Here is a 12,635-nt window from a genome sequence, read left to right on the forward strand (position 1 = left end):
TATAAAACTGAGACTTCCAAACTGGTGAAGGCTCTTTCTGGAAGATGGAGAGATGAAGAAGAATCTTGTGATGATAATGATCTCTATAACGACATGAATGTGTCCTATAAGGATACATGTGAAAGGTGTGAAGAAAATCTCAAAACAGAAGAAGAACAGAGAAAGATATTAGAGGATTTGGAGAATGAAAAGAAAAAGTTTTTATGTACTGTTTCTCATCTTCAAAGTGAGGTAACTTTCTTAAACTCCAAGCTTGACAACCTAGAAAACTCTTTTAAAAGGATAAAAAATGGAGCTGATATGATAAAAATAATTGAAGATACAGAGTTTAATCATTCATTTGATAACCAACAACATAAAATATCTATAGAAAAGTTCCTTCCTTTAATATGGCTGAGAAGCTTTAAGAATCATTCATTTGATACACAACAACATAAAATAACTGAACTCACAAGGCAAGTATTAGAACTGCTATGCTTGATATGGCTGAAAAGCTTTGAAAATTATTATTCATCATAACTTGAGGTTCAAGTTGCATTGTGAAGAAGAAGGGTAATTCTGGAAGTGTACTACTAAGGTAGTATTGTGGTAAATGTTTAGATATTTGTGCCAACTTAATTCCCTCACCTAGTGATGTGTGCAATCTCAGAAGAATAAAGCTTTGAAAAATATAAAGTTGAACAAGAATGGGTCTCTCTCCCATGGTGAGTGGTGCACTATTACTACAGTTGATCTTATCTTCTAAAAACACTTTCGTTGACTGAGTGTAGTTACAAACAAGGAGTCATTACAAACTAGGTAACTCTTCTTATATTTAAAGGCCTTACTACCTCACCATCCTCACAAGGTGCATTTCAACAAGAGCAAGTCTTCCAAAACTACTAATGCAACGAAGGTACCTTTGCTTGAAATAAAGAGGGAAGTGTGTTCTGGTTCAAAGAAAGAAGTGTTCAACAGTGTCACAAATGTTGAAACATCTACTAGAATATCTAAAACAGGGAAAACATCTATAAATAAGATGAAGTCCCTCAAGAAAAAGCATGATCAAATACTTGATTCAGACTAAGATGTTGATGAAGATTGGGTAAATTTCATTGTCCTAGGAGGTGGAGTTAGATAGCTACTAAAGGTTATAACTTATAAAAAAACGTGTGTCTCCTGTTGAGTCTGGTTTCCTTTATTAAGTCTTTTTGTTTTTCTTTTCCTTTCTTCCTTTTGCAGTCCAGAAAAGTGTTTGTGAGTCTAGTATAAGTCTAGTATGCAACTATTTAGGGAGAGCATGACTATCCATCACGCGTGTATTTAAGTCAGTCTTGTTTACCTTCAAACTGATTCTATGGTTGTTAACAGGTTCTCCTATTGGATGTTTTAACACCCTTTCTATTGTGTCTTTTCCTTTTGTGTCTTGTGGTCAGAGTTATGAGCATAGTTGTATCTTGTGCTCTTAGTTATGTATGCTACTTCTGGTGCATGTTCTTCTAATGTGTTGGACTGGGATTGTTCAATATTGTGTTCAGGCTAGTTTTCTTGTGCTTCCAGTAAAGGTGTTTCTTCCTCTTGAGGGGAAGATTTGTCTCTCTATGATGGGAATTGGGTCTTTATTTCAGGGGGAGAGTCTTGCATCTTGTTCCCCGAGTATAAAGTTTTCAAGTTTAACATGTAGCTTATTTTTGGGTAACTGCTTTATCTCTGACATATCTTTGTGCAATTTGCTCTGTGGTTTTATTCATCTACCTTGTGGTTTTATTCATCTCTCTAGTATGATTGGTCTTTGGTTATTTTAGCCAAAATTTCCCAAAGTGGGAGATTGTTAGTACCATAGTTTTAGGATCGGCACAATTTTGCTAAAAAATGGTTCACTGCAAAAATGTTACGGAAGATGTTCTAACATGTTGCTCACGAAAGATGTAGTGACAGATGTTGTGACATGTTATACCAAAACATTAGCAAAGGCTATTTTAAATCTTGACAGATTTGATTTGATTATGTGAAATTCCTTTTGGATATATCTTAGTTATTTTCGTAGGTCAAGAAGATTTAATCTGGAATAAGTTTTATATCTCCAACTGTATACAAGTTGCCAAAACTGGATGTTAAGACAATTTAGGAAAATTTATATTTGTGTTTCAAGATTTCAGGAGACTTATCTACACAACTGGTACATCACTAAGCTTGTGGATCAAGAAATATCTGGATGCATATTTTGAAGCCCGTGAACTGTTGAGGTGTATTTAAAGTGAAGACCCGACCTAATGCAACTTGAACTTTTCATATTTTGTAAATTAGGGGGAAGCTTAGAGTTTGCAGGTTTGAAAGTCTCTTGTGTAGTTTTGAGTCACCCTTGTATCTTCTGATACTTGTGGTAGACATAAGGTTCTCACTGTTGAAGCTTTTAAGCAAAAGAGTTGAGTTTATTTTGGAAGAATAAACTTCTTATTGTGCTGCTCTTGTTACAATTACTGGAATTAATACTGTTAGATATCATTGAGGTGATTTAGGAAGTGAGAGGGAGATTTCCCATTTCTAGATGTTGATTTCTAGGTAGACGCTGCACTGGGTAGTGATTAAGTGAGAAGTTGTAAACTTGGACTGTTTAAATTTGAATTGATACTACTAATAATAGATTTCCTTCCTGACTTGGTAGCCCCCATATTAGGTGTTGTTGCACTGAACTGAGTTAACAATTCTCTGTGTTGTTTCTCATTTTGCAATATTAACTAAGTATCAATTTCAGTCTGATGGATCTGTTCAGTTTGTAGACAAATGTGGTAACATCTGTCTTGACATTGTTCTAATGTAAGGACATAATTATTAACATATTTTGCCTGTACTAGAAATTTCAAGTTATTGAACTCAACACACTCTAACTCTAAAGAGATATCAAAGTGCAATTTACATAGAAAAGTCAAGTTCAGAAATGCTCTTTGACAATGCTTCTGAAAGAATGCTCGTCAAACGGCTTCAGAACATAAACAAAAACAAAAACAAAAACAAAAACAATGTTAGTTAGACCGTTAGAAGAAAGTGCAATAAAATCCTAAATAAAAACGGTTTAATTAAAAAGTGTAATGAAAAAAACTACCTCTCCTTCCCTAACACGTCGAGCGACGTGCTCACGGTAGTATATCAATAGAGATGTGTCTGAAGGCCTTCCCGGGTAGCCCTCATCCTCATTATTCTGAGCCTCCACCCCGGGTACCCCCTCCTCCTCAGGTGCCTCCACCTCCTGCTGATCCTCCTCCACCACATCCTCCTCAACCTCACGGGAGGAAGACGCCCGAGCCAACCTACTCCTCGATCCTGATAAGGAACCTATAGGCGCCTCATCCATTTGGACGAGTACTCGTACTCGACCCTGTCCCCGTGTCTCTGCTAGCTTTGCAGCCCGCTCGCGTCGAGCTGATGCCGTCTGGGTATCCCTACCCTGTCTAAGTCGTGCATGGTTTCCTGATATTTTCCTAAAAAAATTGAAACCGGTAAGACGTTGAAACAATTTAGAAGTGCATTTCCAAAACTGGTCAGAGGTGATTTCAGAAATGCACTTCCGAAAACACCTGCGATCCTCCATTTCTGCAGAAACCCAGTTCTTGCCCTAAATGCTTTAAAATCCATTTTTTCCTTTCTAAAAACACTCATTGACATACAATAACTTAACCCTATAACATTTTTTAATTTATAAGTGCCCTAACAACATAAACAACCTAGAATTCAAAATAAGAGAACTTTCAATTTGTTGATGATTGGAGTTAATGTTGAATGAGACTTTGAATGCTTGTCAATAGTTTGAATGAGTTGTAGACAAGTTTCGTTTGTGTAGAAGTTGGAAGAAATGGGTGTTGTGTTGAAAAATTATGTTCTGGGTAGAATGAAAAGAGGGGGGAGGCTGTTTTGAATTAACAGAAAAATGCAGGGGTTTTCGGAGATGCATCTCCGAAATAACATATTGAATGATGGCCAGCCGCCCCATTCTTTTCTTTTCTCGATTTCTTTCTCTTTCTCCCGCTAGTTTTCCTCTGCTTTACTTTCTTGGAACTGTTGTTTAGCATTCTATAAGCTAAGTGAGTTATGTAATTTTCATATCTGGAATATCTTGCTGCTCGTTTGTTTCGAGTAGTGAGGGCTTTCCGTTTGTGTTGCTTGGGTGGAGTATCCATTATATCCCTTGTTATAATATCATTGCTTATTTAAAAAAAAAAAAACTAACCTCACGTGTTCTTCCATTAAATTGTCTCCCTCATCTCCCTCAATGTTTCACTCGTTTCCAATTTTGCTTCCCTCATCATCTTTCTTCTCTCACTCGAATTCACACTCTCTCACTCACGTTTCCTCTCACTTGCAAAACCCTCCTTCTGTATGGAATAAAAACATCAGCATCTCCTCCTTCAAATACTCGCTCGGTAAGCACAAACGAACACCAATAAGTAATACCTTATCAGACCTCTCTACTCTCTCAGCCCTTCCTCTCTACAAACCTCATCAAACAAACATCACAAGACTTTAACAGGAATACATTCATATCCATAGCAACATAACAATCGGTTTAACCACAACTATGAACAGTGAATAGAGAACCTAGATTTGTAGCTTGAAGCAAATAATATATAGAAAACTAGAGGTGAGATAATAATGTTTCTTCGTGCTCTCTTCTTCTAGAAACTACCGGTTGGATGTGTTGTTGCAGATCGAAGATGATTGATGAGTTGCGATGATGTCGATGAACCATTGATGTTGTTATGGCTTGCGATGATAATGCTTGAAGGAGCTGCAGAATCAGTTGCTGAATCGTGTGGCTGTGTGAATTGACGCGACACGATGATAATGATGTATGTTAATTGATGTGCGTTTGGAAATTGAAGGTTGTAGTTGTTCTATGTGACGCAGCTGAATTGAAATAACTTTATGCGAGTTATTGTTGATTCGATTGCAGGTTTTATTGAGAGGTGTAATTTGGTTTTTGCTAAGGTTGCTTGAATATTCAGATTTGCATATTTGATTTGAAGGTGAAGGTTTTGATGAAATTTGGAAATTTGGAGGAAGAGTTTCAAATTTCTTGCAGAGTTTTTGTAGTTAATTTCTTCCTCCTTTTCTGTAAAATAGATGGTGTATTTACAGTGTGAATTGGATTAGGGTATAAAAGAGATTGTGTGAAGATTAAGAGAATAAAGTTTGTTATAGATTTGTGAATTGGAGGTGAGAAATGGTGAGTGAAACCGTGTAGAAAACTTGCTGTTTTTATTTTTTTGCTGAAAATGTGTAATGGGTGCATAAACTGTGTGAAACTTATACCAAAAGTGGTCCCAACAACTTCTCATCTCTTTTCCTATTTATTTGGATATAAGCAACAAAAATAATTCAAGTAATAAAAGTAGTAATAAAAGAAAGGATGACATAGACAATTGGTTAGTAGCTAAAAAGTAAATTAAAGAAAGAGATTTAAAAACAATTGAAGTACACAAGGTTAAAAGATGATTTTAATTTGAATTAATGATTCAATTTCAAAAGATTTAGAATTCGAATTAAGAATTAAAAATGAAAATCACAACTAATATCAAATTAAAAATAAAAGTGATATTAAGTAATATAATAGAATAAATGAAAATTATTATTATTTTTGATATATTTGAATAAGAAATAAAACTATGAAATTAAATTGAAGATAAAGGAACTTTAAACCTCAAATTGGAATGGACTTGAAATGTTGATTTTTAGGTCGAACTACTTCGAATCATCTCGTAAATCTTGATATTTTTGATTCAGTCTCTGCATGATAAAAACGAAAGAAAGGAAACATATTTTTGCAATTTTTGATTTAAGATTTAGTAAACATAAAGCATAATCTGATTAAATGCAATGATGCGAATGAGATAAAATCTTAGGGTAAAAATTGGGGTACAACAGCGTTGGACTGAGATAGTTCAATATTGTGTTCATGCTAGTTCTCTTGTGCGTTTAGTGAAGGTGTTTCTTCCTCTTGAGGGGAAGATTTTTCTCTCTGTGATGAAAATTGGTTCTGTATTTCAGGTAACTAGCTTTATCTCTGATATATCTTTGTGCAGTTTGCTTTGTGGTTTTATTCCTCTACCTTGTGGTTTTATTCATATCTCTATTATGATTGGTCTTTGGTTGTTTTAGCCAAAATTTGTCAAAGGGGGAGATTGTTAGTACCATAGTTTTAGGATTGGCACAATTTTTCTAAAACATGGTTTACTGCAAAGATGTTATGGAAGATGTTCTAACATGTTGCTCAAGAAAGATGTTCTAACAAATGTTATGACATGCTATCCCAAAACATTAGCACAGGCTGTTTTCAATCTTGACAGATTTGATTTAATTCAGTGATATTCCTTTAGGATATATCTCAGTTATTTTTGCAGATCAAGAAATATTAATCTGGAACAAGTTTTATTTCTGACACTGTATACAAGTTGTCAAAATTGGATGTTAAGACAATTTAGGAAAATTGATATTTGTGTTTCAAGATTTAAGGAGATTTATCTATACAATTGGTGCATCACTCAGCTTGTGGATCAAGAAATATCTCAGTGCAGATTTCGAGCCCATGAATTGTAGATGTGTATTTAAAGTGAAGACCTGACCTAAGGTAACTTGAACTTTTCATATTTTGTAAATTAGGGGAAGCTTAGAGTTTGTAGGTTTGGGAGTCTCTTGTGTAGTTTGGAGCCACCCTTATATCTTCTGATACTTTTGGTAGACATAAGGTTCTCACTCAGAAACCTTTAGGTAATGAGTTGGGTATTATTTTCACTCTTGAAGCTTTTAGAACTATTAGATATCATTGATGTGATTTAGGAAATCGGATGGTGATTTCCCATGTGTAGATGTTGATTTCTAGGTAGACATTGCACTGGGTAGTGATTAAGTGAGAAGTTGTAAGCTTGGACTGTTTAGCTTTGAATTGATACTACTAATAGTGGATTTCATTCTTGGCTTGGTAGCCCTCATATTAGGAGTTGTTGCACTGAACTGGGTTAACAATTCTCTGTGTTGTTTTTCATTCTGCAATTTTAATTAAGTATCAATTTCAGTTTGATGAATCTGTTTAATTTCTAGACAAATGTTGTAACATCTGTCTTGACATTGTTCTGATGTAAGGACATAATTATTAACATATTTTGCATGTATCATAAATTTCAACTTATTGAACTCAACACACTCTAACTCTGAAGAGATATCAAAGTGCATTTTACGTAGAAAAGTCAAGTTCAGAAATGCTCTTTGACAATGCTTCTGAAAGAATGCTCGTCAAATGGCTTCAAACTCTAACTCTAATAAAGGAGCTTCTAAAAATTTTCAAGCTGTGAAATTCTGCACAACACAAGTTTCGAAGGTTCTGAAGACCAAGTTCTGAAGACTCTAAATACAAGGTTCTAAAGAACAAGTTCTAAAGACTCTGAAGACAAGGTTCTGAAGATTCTCTTACAACTTTTTATCCTTCCAAACATGCTTCATCAACACGCATTCTAAAGCTTCTGAAGATTAGAAGATAAGATAAAAATGGTTATATGTGAGAAAAAAAATACATGGTACAAGATCAAATATTCCTTCTACTATACTGATTTTGTAGAGAAAGGACAATTTTATTTTACCATTTTGCCTCCTATTTTATGTTGACTGTTATGCAAGGATAAAGTTAAGAAATTGTGGAATTCCATCTTCACCCTTCAACAGGTCTTTCTACGCCTATATAATGAAGACTTGGAAGAATGAAAAAGAAGAATTTTACACAACAATCTTTTAAACGATATAATGAAGTCCATCATCAAGCAAGGGAATTTTGTTCATTCACTTACTATATAACGAAGTCCATCATCAAACAAGGAAATTTTGTTCATTCACTTGCTATATAATGAAGTCCATTATCAAGCAAGGAAGTTTTGTTCATTCATTTGCTCTCAAACACTTTTGTGTTATTCATTGTATTTTAATTTGTGTAATTAGATTTATAGGAGCAACTTTGTAAACACAACTTTGTATCTCAACTTTTGAGTAGATTTTTTTCCTTGAGAGGCTAAGGTATAGTCAGAATTCTCAAGAAGACATTGATAATAGGTCTTTGTGGTTGTAATCAAGTTTGGTTATAGTGGAATAAAACCTTGTAAGAAGGCGAAATCATCTTGGCGGGTGGACTAGTGGTAGCTTCGTTAATAGTGAACCAGGATAAAAACATTGTATTCATTATTTTTATTCTAAGTTCTTTGTTTGATTATATTGGTTAGCAAAAAAAAATTATTCTTGAAACCCAATTCAAACCCCCTTATTGTGTTTCCTTAACTTTCACTCATTGCATATTGGGATACGTAGGAGCGAGATTCAACGTCTCATCTAGCACCCTAATAAAAAAAACTAAAATTTCCCCTTCTTTTCCTTTTATAAATATCTAGAAATAATTAGAAGAAATCAATTAACGTAAGCTAAATTTCTTATTCGCAAAACTAATTAAACGGTTCTCATTGAGTACAACAGATGTGTGTGATGCTAATACCTTCTCCACACACAATCGACTCCCGAGGCTGAATTTGATTTTTATGACCATATTTTTGTTCTTTTATGCTTTTATTGATGTTTTCCCTTTTAAAAATAAACTTCAGTGGCAACTCTATTGTATTTCGAGCGTTTGTACGTTAGAGTATTTTTCGCACTACAAAAAATTAAATTAACAAAGAATCTGGTTTGCTTCAAATTAGTATTTGGTTTTTTTGTAAAGGGAGTTATGATTTAGAACCACATAAATATTGCATTTAATTTTTATTCCAAACCAATTTGATGTAAGACTAACCATTATCAACTCAATTAGGGTTTCCTTTTTCAAGTGAGCCATGAACAACCCTAAAACAAAGTAAGCACAATTGTTCCTAAAAATTTTGAAAAATAAAAAACCACCTCTAGTAGAAAAAAACACTTCTTTGGGAGAGGAACACTACATATAAGTTTAGTCATATTTTAATAAATTTCTATCACACTTTTCTCTTTTATCCCTTTAAACATTATCTAAATGAATCTTATATACACATTTCTTGTAAATTTAAAATCAAGAGTATGATGGAAAGAATAAACATAACTCCTTATTAAGAACAACATAGAATAATCCAATTGCAAAACCTTTAGATTCATATATTATAAAACATATTAGTAGAAAGTCTCACTTATAAATTTTCTTATTGCTGTTATTAGTGCTTGTACATTCTTCAATAAGTTAAGGATAGCCCAATTGTATTAAAGTATCTCTTATACTAATTTTATTATAAAATTATTTTTCATAAAAAAATCATAAGTTTGTTAACAACAAAACATTTACTAACATTTCATATATCAATAACAATAAAGGTACTTCGAATTTAACAATTAAAATAAAAAAATCATGGCAAATATTCAAAAACATGATTGTCTAAGTGACTTTTCATAACTCATTAATCATCCAAATTGAATTCAAATGGAATAATAAAATAATGTTTGGAGTGGATTTCAATCATGTAAACCAAATTACATAATAAAAAGTCTTTAATGGTTCAAACAACTAAAAAGCAGAATAAAATGAAAAATTAGCGGAAAACTCGTTACAAAAGCAAGTTCGAAGAGGCAACATGAAACTAATTATCAATAACTTTCATCTTATTATTCGCCAACTTTTAGAGCTATTTGCTTACAAATTGGACAAACATTCTTCAACAACAACCATTGCTTGATGCATTCAAGGTGATATATATGTCTGCAATCCAAACTTCCAATAATTTCCCCTTCCACATAGTCGTCCTAATAAATATAAGAATGAAGTTTAGATTTGGATAAGCAAACATGCTCATGCATTAATTTTTTAAATTTAACATTAAACTTAATTCATCTTTACAAAATAAGTTTTTAAAACGAAACATATTATTTTTGTTTAAAACTCTTTTAAGCAACTATAACAATAAATGATAGAAACAAAGATAAATTTCATTTGCAAAGTTAAGAAACATGTAGTTGGCATCACCTGACATATTGTGCAGATTTCATTTTGTGTACTTGTTTCATTTGGATTTGAGATGTAAAATTTTGTCTCAATATATGTGAGGATCTCTTCTTCAGTGAGCCCTATCTCGAGCCTCCTAATATGTTCCTCAATGTCTAAAATCACCTATACATTAGTTTAATTTATTATTTTTAATTAAATGTATGTCTAGTAATCCTAATTAATCTCAAGTCTAGCTTTATTTATTTATTTTAAATTAAATTTGGAAATTCAAACATGGTGAATTAAGATGAAAATCTTAAATTTAGTATTAAATTTATAAAATAAATAATAAAATATACATTGATAAATACATAATAATTTTTACCTCGTATGGCCAATCTTCTACATGGTGTAGCATGTTGAAACGTTCTTGAGAATCAATCATATCTAATACAATTGAATAATCAATTATCTGCATGTCCTGTGTCACACATTTGCAAGATATAAAAGTGAAATAAAGTATAAGTTTAAAATAAATTTGTATAATAATTAGAAAAATAATTTAGTTATAAGAAAAAAAATCTGAAAAATATATATTGTATGAAAATTTATTTACCTCTGTCCGTAAGGAGCCACCGTTGCGCAGATACTGTAGGGAGCTAAAAACCTGTTACATATATTATATATTCAAATATTTAAGTTATAATTGAATAAATAAATGCTAGTTTAATAAACATCACAATACCAATTAAAATAAATTTCTATGATAGATTTCTAACAACTTTTTTTTTTTGACAGAATTTCTAACAACTTAATCATATCAATGTAACTAACAATTTAATTATAGAAATTCCACATACGGGCACACATATATAGCTATGGTAAATAAATCTAGAATATATGATATATTATTGATGGTAAATTTATTGGTATTAATCCTAAATCCAAATATTATTAACAATTAATTAAGAAAGTAAGGTGAAAATACCTGATCCCTAAGTCTGTTTCTTTGAGCCCTAAATTCGGGAGAAGTTGAGGTGAGAATATGGTTATTACCCAGACGAAGATTCCCTGATCTAGGTAATGATATACTTGTGTGCATGTACTGGTTAGATTCATCAGCAGTAAGAAAACTTCGTCTAGGAGGAGGTAGAAGATGGTTTAGGTGGTAACTACTTGTCGAAGGATCCGAAGGCGGTTGTGGTTGTTGTGGTACATAACTATTAGATTGCACAGGAACATTAGATGGAGCGAAAAACATACCCACACGACCTCCTGGTAAAAGCCTTACATATTCTTGCATATTTATAGTTCGGTGAACAAATGTATCATCACTTCTCTGTTGAATAGAATCAAATAAATCTAAGTTGTTATTGTCGTTGTTGTTAAAACCATTAAACCCCCAACTTGGGTTTTGAAAGGATGAAGATGATCCTGCTTCAGAAGAAAATAAATTATTATTTCTTTGAAAAAGCGATGTGCTCGTTGCTGCCTGAGTTGTTCCTCCTGTCATTATGGAAGGATATAGAGATGAACCAAAGAGTCTCAGCGGAGACGAGTCAGAAGAAATAGAAGTCTGATTGTCATTATAATTATTGATATTAGTGGTTGTTGGAAGTACCGTAGGAGAGGGATAATAATTATCATTAGTAGCGTTACTAGAAGCAGTGTTTATTGTGTTTGAGTAGTGAGAAATATGAGTGGGTTGAAGAGGATTGTTTTGCATGATATTGTCAGGTACAGTTTGATTATTGGTTCCAATAGATCCTGTGGGATTGTTGAAAGCAAATAAAGAAGAAGAATTAGAGGCCAACAAATATCTTAAAGCTCTATCATCACGATTGCGAGTTGGACTGCCATCTTCATTCCAATTTGCTAAACGAAATTGATGACTCATTCTTGCTAACTTGTTACCTACATGCACACCAAGGAAAAACTATATAATAACTCGGATACATCCTACACATACACGTAGATGATAATAATAAATTTAAAAAATAAAAATAATCATTAATTATTTGTGTAAAATATTTTATGAATGTTTGACCACAAACATGTATATGTCTAAGGTACCAGAAATATCTTCAATCAAATTTATTGGTATACTGTAAATATATTAATCTCTATCTATCCTCAAATTATTATAAAAAAACAAAAATTAAAAAAATTAAATAAAAGACATAAATTCTCGGGTTTCAATTCCTTCATACAGTAACTTTTAACTGTAATTTTATACGTAAACATAAACTATTAGATAAGATATTTTATCAATAAAGTAGATAGATTTTATTTTGCTAATGAGCCAAAGTTAAAACGATATATATCCTAGATTTGAATTTGAAACCTCAATGTTTTATACATTTCTCTAAGTTTATACTAAGTACTATAACAATAATTTCTTAAACCTCAATGATTATAAAGTCGGTAATGAAGTTTGATAATTAATCAAAGTAGATGCACCAAACACATGCATCGATGCACAACATGAAGAAAAATGAAGGGAAAAAAAACAGGCATACAAAAACTAAGAGTGTTATATTCGTTCACAATTCTTATACCTCAATAGATTGGAGATGAATAGATCAAACTGAATTCTTTCTCGATCTCTTTTACTCTTTCTTTTATGTGAATATGAAATACAAATGTGAAGAGTTTCAATTTATAGAGAAATTTGACGGTCTGT

Source organism: Vicia villosa, unplaced genomic scaffold (genome assembly GCF_029867415.1).
Source record: "Vicia villosa cultivar HV-30 ecotype Madison, WI unplaced genomic scaffold, Vvil1.0 ctg.000926F_1_1, whole genome shotgun sequence".
Lineage (NCBI taxonomy): Eukaryota > Viridiplantae > Streptophyta > Magnoliopsida > Fabales > Fabaceae > Vicia > Vicia villosa.